This window comes from Ambystoma mexicanum, chromosome 10 (genome assembly GCF_040938575.1).
Source record: "Ambystoma mexicanum isolate Mex_15411 chromosome 10, UKY_AmexF1_1, whole genome shotgun sequence".
Taxonomy (NCBI): domain Eukaryota; kingdom Metazoa; phylum Chordata; class Amphibia; order Caudata; family Ambystomatidae; genus Ambystoma; species Ambystoma mexicanum.
Genome location: NC_090932.1, coordinates 854,916,605 through 854,928,483, shown reverse-complemented (window position 1 = coordinate 854,928,483; position 11,879 = coordinate 854,916,605). Strand labels below are relative to the sequence as shown.

Genomic DNA, 11,879 nt, shown 5'->3' with positions numbered 1-11,879 from the left:
CGCTGTTATTTTTTTGTCTCTGTGACTGAGTCATGTTTTCAGTTATGTGCTCCGACTGTTCTGTTCTCTCTGCCAGCTGGGGTGGACTGGCCTATAGGGAAGTTTGGAGATTTCTTGGTAGGACCCTGCACCCTAGGTCCCTTTTGTGTGCGGGGAAGGATGTGTGCCGACTGGCAGAGTGTAGTGCGCAAATATTGGTACAGTCAATTTCTTTTTTTTTTTTTTTATTGTACTTTTTCAATTGCAGGAACACAAGTTGGCTCTATCTTCGAAACAAAGTCCCCAGCAGCAATGGCACCATAAAGAATCCTGACATCTGTAGTAGGATTTGCCGATGGTAAGAATGCCTTATTTTTTTTATTTTTTTTAAACTACTGCATTCTGCTGTGAGTGATGGTGGGACTATTCTAAACGTATAGTTAGGAGTCACAGTCGGGGATTTCAAAACTGTGTACTCTCTCCTGGTTTCCCAGCGTTATGTCCTGGTTACTAGCTGATGCCTAACACCCAAGAGTGTGTTTTAACCCCTGCTCATCTAATCTTAATTTTAAAGTCTCCGGTTGACCCATGCAGCCTTGGCTAACTGTTTGTTTTCATTGCATCAGCATCGCTCCAAGCGCCTGTGTCAGCCTAACCACCTGTACCCCAGCAAGAAAAATCCAGTGAAGCACTTGACCCAATTACGCAGGCAGGTAAGGATTTCTTTTCCCTATGTACCATTGGTTGAGTAGAAGTGCTGAATGTTTATATCTGCCCTTAGCAATGTGCATCCAGGTGTGGTTTTCGCTGCCATCTGTGGTCTAGTCCAGGACGGCACTTAAAATAAAAAAAAATTAGAGCTAGAACTTCACGATCTGATTAGGGAGTCTTCTGAGACTTGTATCAATGTGGTGAGTTTATTTCCCCCCAAGCTGTTCACATGGTTTCTTTTGGGGACTTTTTAAAAAAATAATATTTTCCCCAGCCTTTTCATGTGGTTTGTTGTCAATCTTTGCATGTGGTGTTTGCAATTTGAAATCTTTTAAAGCATTTTTAATTTTTGAAAACTTTAAATGCTTTTAAAAAACTAACGTGACTTAAAGTGGGGGTTTGCAATGTTCACAGATTCAGGCTCCTTTTTTAGATGGATCGTTGATACTGAGTGAAAAGATCTTTTTCACTGTACCGATTGGGGTGGGGGGTCGTTTTAGAAAGACTGCTCCATGACCTCAGAGAGCGGCCTTTCTAAATCGAACTATCATGCTTGTCAAACCCCTGCTGCACGCAAGTAAGCGGAGGGGCTGACAGGTGCTGTACGCCCCAGCAGAGCCGTTGCAGGAGGCAAAGGTAGTTTTGGACTGTGTGTATGTGGGTAGGGTGCGTGTGTTGATTGGGGGTGTTGGTGAGGAAATTGGGGGTTCAGGGTTTAACCGCCCCCCCCCCCTGATTAACGAGTTAATGAGCGGGTGGGGAAGGAGTGGGGCAGTATGTGATATTGCCGCATTTTAAAGCCAATACAAAACGTCAGAAAAATATCAGTCTTTTTTGTGTTCGGGCTTTAAAATGCAGAAATATCACATAGAACTGGCTTGTTTCCTAGTACCCGAAGATGGTAGGAATCTCATGAAAAGCAGAAGGCGAGGTGGAAACAGACAAAAGAAATGGAAAAACACAGAAATATGTCTCTTATTTGGACTTTGGGTTCACATGGATCGCAGTTGCTGAACAAGTTAAGCTGCAGTGTGTGGTTTGTGGCGCTACATTAGCAAGCATGAAGCCAACACAATTAAGCCAGCATTTGGAAACAAAACTTGCCGATTTAGCTACAAAGACCCTGGATTTGTTTGTACGGCAGCTGCAAGGTACACAAAAGGACACTGGTAAAAATGTGGCCTCAGTACCTGCAAACGCTTTGAAAGCTTCTTTCCACATTATCTGGGCAAAAACAAAAAGCCCTTTACAGATGCTGAGAAAGTAATTCTGCCAACAATTCTCGCTGTCAACCGGGTAATGCTTGGTGACGGTGCAGCCGAGAAATGCAAAAGTACCCCTGTGTCTGACACCATAATTTTCAGCCGCATCTTTGACCTGTCCTCTGATAACAGTACAGAATTGATATCGCACTTGAAACAGTCAGTTTGCCCTACAGTTGGATGAGGCCACTGACATTTCAAAAGAAGTACATTCGATTACTTTTGTGAGGTACTGCCGTGGAAAAGAAATATCGGAGAAATATTTTGTAAACTAATTCAGGGCAGAGCAACTGCAGTGTGTTGGTATTTTCATGGATCGTGCTTCTTCAATGTGTGGTGCTAGAGCTGGGTTAAAAGCAAAAATGTTGGCAGTAGCTCCATATATATTGTGGACACACGCTTTGCCTGTGCGCAATATGATGAATGGATTCTCAGGCCTGCTGACTTCTGTTGTAAAATTGTACATTTTATTAAGGTGCACTGCACAAGAGCCCGTCTTTGCCACATGTGCAGAAATGGGAGCTGAACATGATACTTTGTTATTTCTGTGAGATGGAAGCTGTGGCAGCCGCTCGAAACCCCGTGAGGAATGATGGGTTTACGAGCCAGACCAGGCAGGAGAGGGTTAAATCAGCGGGCCAGCCAGAGACTCAGCTGTTAGCCTTCGGAAAGGAGAAGGCGCATGAACCGACTGTAACCACCCGTCCAGGGCCAGTATGCCGAGAAGAACCAACCCATGGGCAGACTACATGTCCCAGATCACCACACGAGATACAGCATCAAGGAGGGGGCAAAGAGATCGGAAGGGAGAGAAAACAATGTAGACTGAAAGCCATGTCAAGCCCTCACAGAGAAAAACAAAGTCACGTTGTAACACAGGGCAGGCTCACCGAGAGGGTGGAGGAAAACCATTTGCAGGTGTGGGAAAATGGTTGCTGGGACGGGCAGGGGTTAATTGGAGGGGAGGAGCAGAGCAGGGGTTATAACCCAAGCTAAAGTATTCAGATGGGGTCTCTCTTTGCAGGAGCGGAGCATGGCTGACGACGCAGCGCCTGAATGGAGTGAAACCGGAGAAGAATATCGTTGGGCATTTTAGTGAGAAGCGGAATAGGCGAGCACCAAGACCCCAGTCTGGCGGAGTAGGACGTCTTACTGAGGGAAGGCAATACGAAATGTGACGACTGGCACCGGTGTGTTTTTCTTTGTTTGAGATTGGCTTAAAGGAGCGAAAGCCAGCAGCCGCATGAACCTTTATTTTGAGTATTCTGGCATTTGTTCGTCTACGAACTGGTATGTAGAAATAACGGTCGGACATATCATCGCACTGCGAGTGGAATTAAGTTAGCTGGGAAACCCCAAGGAATCTAATCTGTTTTACGTTGATTTATGATGTGCCAAGAGTGAACGCCGCAATAAAAGAGAATTACACAACCATTACTGTCTCCCGCCAACTACTTTACAGTTTCACACAGAGGTCTGGTGGCTCTCCAGGGGGAAAGGTTTTAAATCGCAACAAAGGGAGACAATTTCTCCTGGGTTTAGACCAGACGAAAGAAGAGCCTCTGTGATTCACACTGGCTTGGACTGTTAGCTTACTATAGCGACCTCTTTGTAAAGCTACATTTTCTAAACCTCTCCCGGCAAAGCGCAGAAAAGAAACCACATCATTGGCTATGAACACAAAAATTCAAGAAGAAGCTGGAGCTTTGCAGGAGGAGGGTTGATGTCTGCATTCCGATACGTTTCCATTAGTAGCAGATGCTCTTGAGGAGACGGAGTATGATCTTTCATGTGTTGCTGAACTAATGGGAAACCAATACAGAACCAGTCTCAAAAGTACTTTCCAGACAACAATTGTAGCATCAATGACTGAGTGGTTCAGCCTTTCCTAGCAGACGCAGGGGCCCACCTCCCAATACACCTCCAGGAGAAACTAATGGAGCTTCAAAGTGACCGCCTTCTAGAGAGTCAATTCAAAAAATTCTTTGGGTGGATTTTTTTGCAAAATGTAGAGTTTCTAACTCTATCCAAATGTACTGTTACCTTTCATCCCCTCGTACCTTTTGTGAGATTGTATTCTCAGCACTAAAGACTAAAAACATGTGGTTGGCTATTGCAATAATTTAACCCAATAGTGACAGGCTGGCTGCTGAAAGACGGGCCCACCCTTCACACTAGTTCTCCACTATGCCACTGTCCAACTTGTAAGTGGCTGTATTGATTGTAATCAAGTTGTTGTACTTAAGAAACAAATTGTTACATGTCAAACGTTACTGTAGGAAATAAATATGCAACACTGCTTTTAGTCAAGTCCTCTGTAGTAAAACATTCTGAATGCTGTATTTACAAATATTTGCCCCCTAATCTATTTTGAGTTATTGAAAGCAGTGATCTTGAGAGAATTTGGTCTTTGGCACCAACACCTTCATTTGGGGCACCATTTTACACCAGCGAACAATAACCATTTGCAACCGATAAACATTTTGGAGTCCATGTCTATAGGGGGCCCAAGCCGGGTACCTTTTTTTTTTTTTTTTTTTTTTTTTCTTAGGTGGGCTTTGGGTCAACAAAAATGTTAAGATTACCACTGTAGAGTGACTATCTCATCAAGAAATTGTGTTAAAAGGCAAAAACCTACTTGCTATCCTGCTGGCACCGCTATATGTTAACAATTGATTGCTAGGTTGGAAGAGCATTTAGACCCTTCCCAGCCCTAGGGGACAGTGCACGTGTGGGCTTGAACAGCAAAAGCTTTATGTACTAAACAAACCTTTGCAAAAGCCCTGGTTGCTTTTTAAAGTGGTCCATTATCCACGTGCTTGCTGTGCCCTTGTGTGCGACGTTGCTATGTGTACGGTACGGCGCATATACAACTCAAACACATGCCCACACCTTCAGTGTGTACGAGCAAAATCATTCCAATGCTTTACTGTGAAGGAAAGAGTTGAATGGGACTAGCGATACTAAGATTTGAATTGGTCGTCTTGTTGCATAGCCCCTGTGAGAATGTCTATTGTATATAAAGAGCACAGCGCTTATAATTCTCAATAAGTTGCCCAGACAGCTGATTGCCAGTGCACAGACACCCGCTGGCATAGATTTCCCATGTGTGGGGATTGTTGATGTGTAGCTCGTGGGAAGCGTGTGTTACTTTTGCAGCATCTTTAATATTGCTAAATTCTGAAGCAGGGTCCCAAGTGCCAAAGTTTTGTTTGGCTGGCATGAAGGCTTGCTAAGTTAGTGTGTGGCAGACTGTTTGAGCTGCTGTGTGGTACGGGGTGTGCTGCACATGCCGCCAGGTGTAGTTTCAGGCTGGGGATGGTTGAAATGCTGTGATCAATGCGTTCTTTGATTCCTGCGTTCCTGCTTTGGGCTTCACTTTACAAAAGCTCCAATTAGATTTGCTATTGCAATTCTGCGCACAGAGAATGGTTGCAGAAATTGGCCATCCAAGCTCTCATTAAGAAGGGAGAGAAAATGGCTCCTCTTACCACAGTGGACAGATGGGCTACTCCTCTCCCCACCCCCAGCCCCCTATTTCTCTTAACAATGCTTGCAACCTGATCATTGCTTTCACCACTTAAGCCATTGAACACCAGCCAAAAAAAATAAAGTGGCATCCATTAATTGTCCAGCAACTAAATTTGCATTAAAGGAGCGTCTCGACCCCCTGGGCGCCCACCCCGGTTCAAGCTGGGGAAGATTGTTTACAGTATGAGATTTGTGTAATGTGAAAAGTGTACAGGTCAGGTTCTCTGTTAAGTTCAAGGTCAACTGTCTGGCATTTAAAGACTGTCATTCTGTATTGTAATCCTTTTTTAATATTATTTTTTCACTGTTGGAAGTTATGAATGCTATACCCGTGAGGCAGAGCTTTTATTTATTTTAAGTGTTTGTTTACCCCTGTCTTTTTCTTGGTTCACAGTAGGGCTAGTTGTGCCAGCCTTTATGCGCGGGGGACAGTGTTCTAATTCCCCCCCCCCATGACCCGTGCTCTACTCCATCTACGTTTAGTTTGTTCAACACTTTGGCGGAAATTGCTACATGATTTAATATATACAAATGTAAGTCTCAGGATTACTGCATGCTAGTCATGCTAGTTGTAGGATTTTATTGCCCCTTCACTGCAGTTTTTTTTTGCCAACCACTTCACATCAGCAGTTAATTGAAGACAGTTTGCCTGTAAACTTATTGATTGCTTGCAAGGGCTAGTGATCGCTGTCATTACCTTTGGAAATATCTTTTTGATCTGGGGTGAAGGCTTTTTTAAATTTATTTTATCCCTCTAATGATGGGACTAGTTAATTCTCATTAGATGTTGTGGAGCTTGGAGCTATGTTCTTGCTTTTTCAGATTTTTCAGCAGCCTTGTGTATCAGAGGACTGGCGTGGTAGCGGGAGTTTTCTGAACTCTGTGAAAGGAATGCTGTTAATTGTTTTGCTTTTTGAAAGTGGGATGTCAATTTATTCCCTTAAGGCAGTGGTCTTCAAGCCTTTTTATCCTGAGTCCCCCCCCCTTGAGTAAAATATAGTTTCTGCCCCTCACCACAAATGCTATTTTCTATTCAAAACAGTCACCATAATCCTTCAAGCCAACCCACCACAGGGCATCCTTCAGTTCACCCAGTTTGAAGGCCACTGACTTAAGGCACCCTAGCTGTTCAGCATACAGAGGCCCCCTTTTCGTGGGTGGGGCACTCCTTCCCAGTTCCACACAATGACTGTCTACTGATAAGGCTAATCGCTTTCAAACTGTTGCCAAGTAGGGGATACATGCTCCTACTGGCTGGTCCCTTTGGCTTAAATGGTGTTGCAGCTCCTGTGCCCCCACACTGTTCCACACAAATAGGTCCATGCCTTCCTCGGATAGGTGCAGCCGACCCTCTAAGTAATACGTTATCTACATATTTTGGGCTGTGATGCATGTGTGAGAAACCATGCTTCTGCAAAATTTACCCATGACTTGGTTTTAGTTTTTTGCAGGATTTTTCCACTGCTATGAGCGCTGCACTAGTTCAGCTGCAATGCATAATTTATGGCACAGTAGCAATGCTTATGGGGCGGGGGAGACTTCTGACCCTTCTGGAGGTTGGTGCCTGGCTCATATTAGCAAAGGCCTTCCTGCTAAGGTGTAATATTTACTTTTTGGTCCCCCTAGTAAAGATCGCTTTGGTCATGTCCCTGCATACCCTCCTATTTCTGGTCCCTATCATTTCCTGTACATGTTGCTGTCTGCAAGCTGGGACTCTCTATGGTTGATAGTTACATTTAAGAAACTGAACAGGTGCTTGTCTTATGACTGCAGCATTTTAGGTGCAAGAGCTCTGCATTTAAGAATGGATTGCCTCTCCACTAATTTTACTAGCGAGCAGATGCAACTAGTTAAAGCCACAATGGGTGAAGTCTTGGAGGAAGTTACCAAGCACCAAGAGACGCTTCACTCACAAATCGGGACACATCAGGTAGGAACATCCATAGCAAGCCCACTATAAATTGATGGTTTTGGGTACAGAACTGATTCACAAATACTTGGAGCATACTAAATTTACTTTTATTTGTTATTTCTTCTTTTAGGCAATAACTCAAATCATGGCGCTCTTTAATGTGCTTTCCCTTGATTCCGACAATTCACTGTGTATTTGAAAAGGATGGTGAATTTGAGCCTATGGCAATTCCCGGTGAAGTTAATTGTGAATGGATGATAGAGGGTCTTGAAAGTAGAAGAAAAAATACACAAAGAAAAGGATTTCAAGAGGCAGCTGTGCTTTTCTAGTCAGGTAAGCAATGTATTTTTTTTTGTTCATCTATTTGTTGTTGGGGGGTACACCTGACGCCGCTATATGGAGGCATTCCCTTTTTCACACACAAATGATGCACAATGCCCACCACTCTTTTACAGCATCTCTTTCCTCTAGAGTAACAAAGTATAGATGGTCTACTGGTTTCTCTTATGTTATTGGCAAAGAGCTATGGGTTGAATGCCCTCAGGGACTGTAAGGGATCGCCCTTAAGGGGAGTCACTTACCCCAGTGTATATCTCATGCAAAATGTTGTTTTGGCAGTCATATTAGGAAGTTTCAACTTGCCTTTTTCATACCCGCAGCCAAGAAACTGTATTAAGAGACAGAAAACATTTGATGAAATATTGAAAACCTATTGTGATGCAGAGTGATTAATGGAGGCTTCAAAAAGAAAGGTAGAGGAGTAAAAGCAGCTACTGGTGGAATCTGGAGTGAACTACCAGAAGAAGATGCAGTGAAAAAAACAAGAGAATTATATTGTAAAAGCTGATTGGTGGAAACTGGCTATTCCAAAACTTATTAAGGGCTGTTCACAAAAGCTGGAAAACCTAAGTCTTTTGGCAGGGATGGCTAGTGTTCTTCATTCCTTCCTCAGAACCTGCCTCTTACTTCACCTGGACAATTGATAGACTAAATCGGCAGATGTCTCGGTGTAATGTTGCATTTCCCAAAGATGTAGCTGTGCAACAACTACAAAATATTGGACTATAAAGTAACAGTCAATTGTGTGCTACAAATGTTTTCTCGGACAGATCTAATTTGACAAGCTCGACTCCATCACCATGTCTTCTCAACAGTGTGTCCTTGTTACAGTATGACGGTCATGCCTGTTTGGACAGGGAAGTGGCACCTACACGTTCCCACACACCTGTGCAATCATTCTGATTACGGTCTTGAAGAAAAAAAACCCAATGGAATTGGAACATCCCCACAACCGAGTTTATTGCTACGTCAGCCCCTGCTACTAATCAACAACGTAATTGTAGCGCACACGCTGCTCTGTAAAACTGAAGATGCAAGTGCTCTTGTGTGTAGAACTATGTAGTTGGTGTGGTGAATTTGTAGGTTGGTGGCAAACTTGTAAATGGTACATGTTTTGTGCTATTGATTTCTGTTGGTGTGGGGTCAGCTATTGTTTTCTTGGGTGTTGTGAATGGTTGAACTAATTGCTAGCTGCTCATAGTGATATTGGGTGAAGTGATTGGCAGTCTGTCATGCATGTAGAGCTTTAATGGATTCTGTTTAGGTCACTGAAAGTGTGTATTTTAGTGCAGTGATTTGTAATTGTGGGAGTGTATTGGGCGTGATGCCATGTTAGCTAGAGGTGAGAACTGAAAGGGAGGTTACAGGTTGGTTCATGACATTGTGGGCTGGATTTGTAGTTTTGTATACTAAATCAGCGAACTTCGTTAATGACATTTAAGTGCTCTAGCAAAGATGGAAAGTAACGGCTGCAAATTCCTTTAGTATACTATCCATAAGTCTAACTAGACTTGCCCTATAGTAATTCCACCCGTCTTACACACACGGAATCAAAACCTTTTTCCTAAATCGTTTGGAAGCAACATGAAATAACTCCTCCTGAAGTTGTCTGCCAAAATGGTTCAACATTTCAAACTCATCCTGAAGTTGTCATGGGGTCACCCTGGAGTAATAAAAGATCATCACTGGAAGTCATTAGAACTCATTGTGGAGTAGTTTCTGTGATAGCTCTAGATTCATCTCATTTAAATATTTTGGCCTATACACATACTTCGGGATGGTTTCGGATGATCTCCCTAAACTAGCCATGGATGACTCTAGGATGGAGTCACCGGATGACTCCAGAATGATTCCAGGAAGAGCTTCCTTTTTGACTCGGGGTGGCTGCCCCGTAAGGGGCGGTTATAGATGGGAGGAGAAACAGGAAATGACAAGTGGGGCATAGGCTTAGTTACGGCGAGAAGGCGAAGATTAAAGACCAGTGTAATCGCACCCCTGGCTCCACATCCTCATTTAGTGTGGGAGCTGTGTGTGTATTGAAAGAGGAACACCCGTGGCAGTCCCACAGGTGCTTCTGCTCCATGGTACACTGACAGACTAGCCTTTGCAGCAGAGGGACATGAGCGTTTCTGACACTTGGGCATGCACTGGCGTATGCTGTCACAGCACGTCGTAAAATATTGCTCAAGCGAGAAGCAAACTTAATTAATTTCTATTTTCTTTGTACTCAGTCCTGCACCTCTATGGAGACATTACGCCTGGGAACCATATCGCCTCCAAAGCTCCAGTACCTCACAATGTGCCTGCCAACCACAACACCCTTGCATTCTCTGTCCTAGTCCGCAAGTCCTTTCGTCGGACCATAACCTTTACAGGCTCCCAGATGCCCCAGGGAACCGTCACACTTCATGCAATTGCCAGCCCTCAGAACTCTCTCACTGTGCTGGCTCTCACACGACCCACAATCACAGAGCTTTCCCTAAAGGTGCTCCACGTTCCTGGCCTCACTCAGAATCCCCACAGTTAGCCCTCGGGAACCCATAACGACGTTCTAAAAGCTAGCAGATCCTTTTAGTTGCCAAAACTGATCCTCAGAACTCCCACTGTACAACCCTTCAGACGGGCACCCCCCCCTGACACTCTTTGACAACCAGAGCAAACCCTAGAAGCCATTACATTCTCCAATGCAAGTATTTGAAACCCTCAGACCCCACCACCTGCAGCCCTAAGAACCTCTCATGCTCCCTCTGCTGGCCATCATAGAGAATCACAACTTATCTTATAGCATCAACACAAAAACATCCTCTAGCACTGAGGCTACTTCTACTAGCTGTCAGACGCTCTTTGTAAACCTCAGGCCCCTATTCCAACTGAGTCGCGACTCATGCACGTTACTCACTGTGTAACCAGGGTCACTGTTTTTCAGCTGCCAAGACTATATTGAGGTGCCCTCTCAAAATCCGCTACAGTTAATTTTGAGATTGCAGAGGCACTCATTTCCATTAGAGGAACGGCCCTGGCAACGTGTCATCATCACAAAAGTGAAGTTCCACGTAGCACATATATACTTTAACACAATTTGTTGCATCAACGCTACCTTTAACCTACAGTATGCCCCAGGTTTTGGTGGACGTTACTTCGAGAAGCAGAGAGACACTGCGAGCTCTCGAGACAGATATGTGGTGAACCAGGTCCTGTTTCGTTGTTCGTAATCTTGTGCGCAGGTGGCATGATGGGGCTAAGAACTGGGAGTGTGGAATGTTTTGTACTATGAACACAGGGTCTGGGACACAATGATACAGATGGTTCAGGATATGGATTGTAACATGCCTACATTTGCGATAATCCAAAAGGAGATTTTAAGACGGAAAGCGGGAGAATGTGTCTATTGGCTTACATTATGGAGAGGGTTATTTTAGGAAGGAGAACATAAACCTGTATGCAAAAATAAGAGAATTTGTTTGGAACCTATTGTCTTGATTACCTTTATATTACCGGGATTTATATACCACACTGTAGCATTGGGCTTGCATTGGTGTACACAATGCAAGCCATATAATGTTAGCTGGCTGGCCTGGAACCATATGGTCCCTCAAGGTTCTGGGAATGACGGTTGGGACACACAAGCTGGGAGATGAACTCAGTATTTACCTTAGCTCCCACCTCCTTTCTTATCCATCCTTTTAATTCAATAAAGCCTACTTCTATTTGTACCTACCGGCTTCCAGAGTCCTTCCTACTTTCTGTATATGTATGTGAACCCAGATACTACAAGTGGCGATGAGGATTCTTTTGGTGGAGAAGGAGAAAGAAGAGGAAGGAAATCCTGATGCCTGGTACCCATCCCATTGAAGTGTGCAGGCTGTGTGATGGATGGCTGACCAACAGCGTGAGAGCTGCCATGAAGGAAGAAGCATCTGTGCACAGTAAAGCGCTTCTCCAGATGTGGAGTGGTAAAAAGGAGAAGTCGTTTTGCACAAAGGTTGTGTGCCTACAGAAAATACCTGAGTATGGAGGATTCCAGAGTAATGAGTCCAATGGCTGTGGAGCAAGCGCTGTTGCGCTACAAAAAGTGAAAAGCCAGAAAAGAAAATACAGAGTTATGGGACTTGCAGTGCATGGGTGGCACAAGCCGCTCCAAGGTA

At 44.2% G+C, this 11,879-nt stretch overlaps 1 long non-coding RNA gene across 1 annotated transcript; it reads left to right on the top strand.

Annotated features, from left to right (window-relative positions):
- Positions 1–241: 241 nt before the first annotated feature.
- LOC138491799 (uncharacterized) lies at positions 242–11,444 on the top strand. The gene is made up of 5 exons (XR_011276086.1): positions 242–337; positions 606–692; positions 7,257–7,413; positions 7,526–7,728; positions 8,055–11,444. It is a non-coding gene; the product is annotated as an uncharacterized lncRNA (long non-coding RNA).
- The last annotated feature ends 435 nt before the right edge of the window (positions 11,445–11,879 follow it).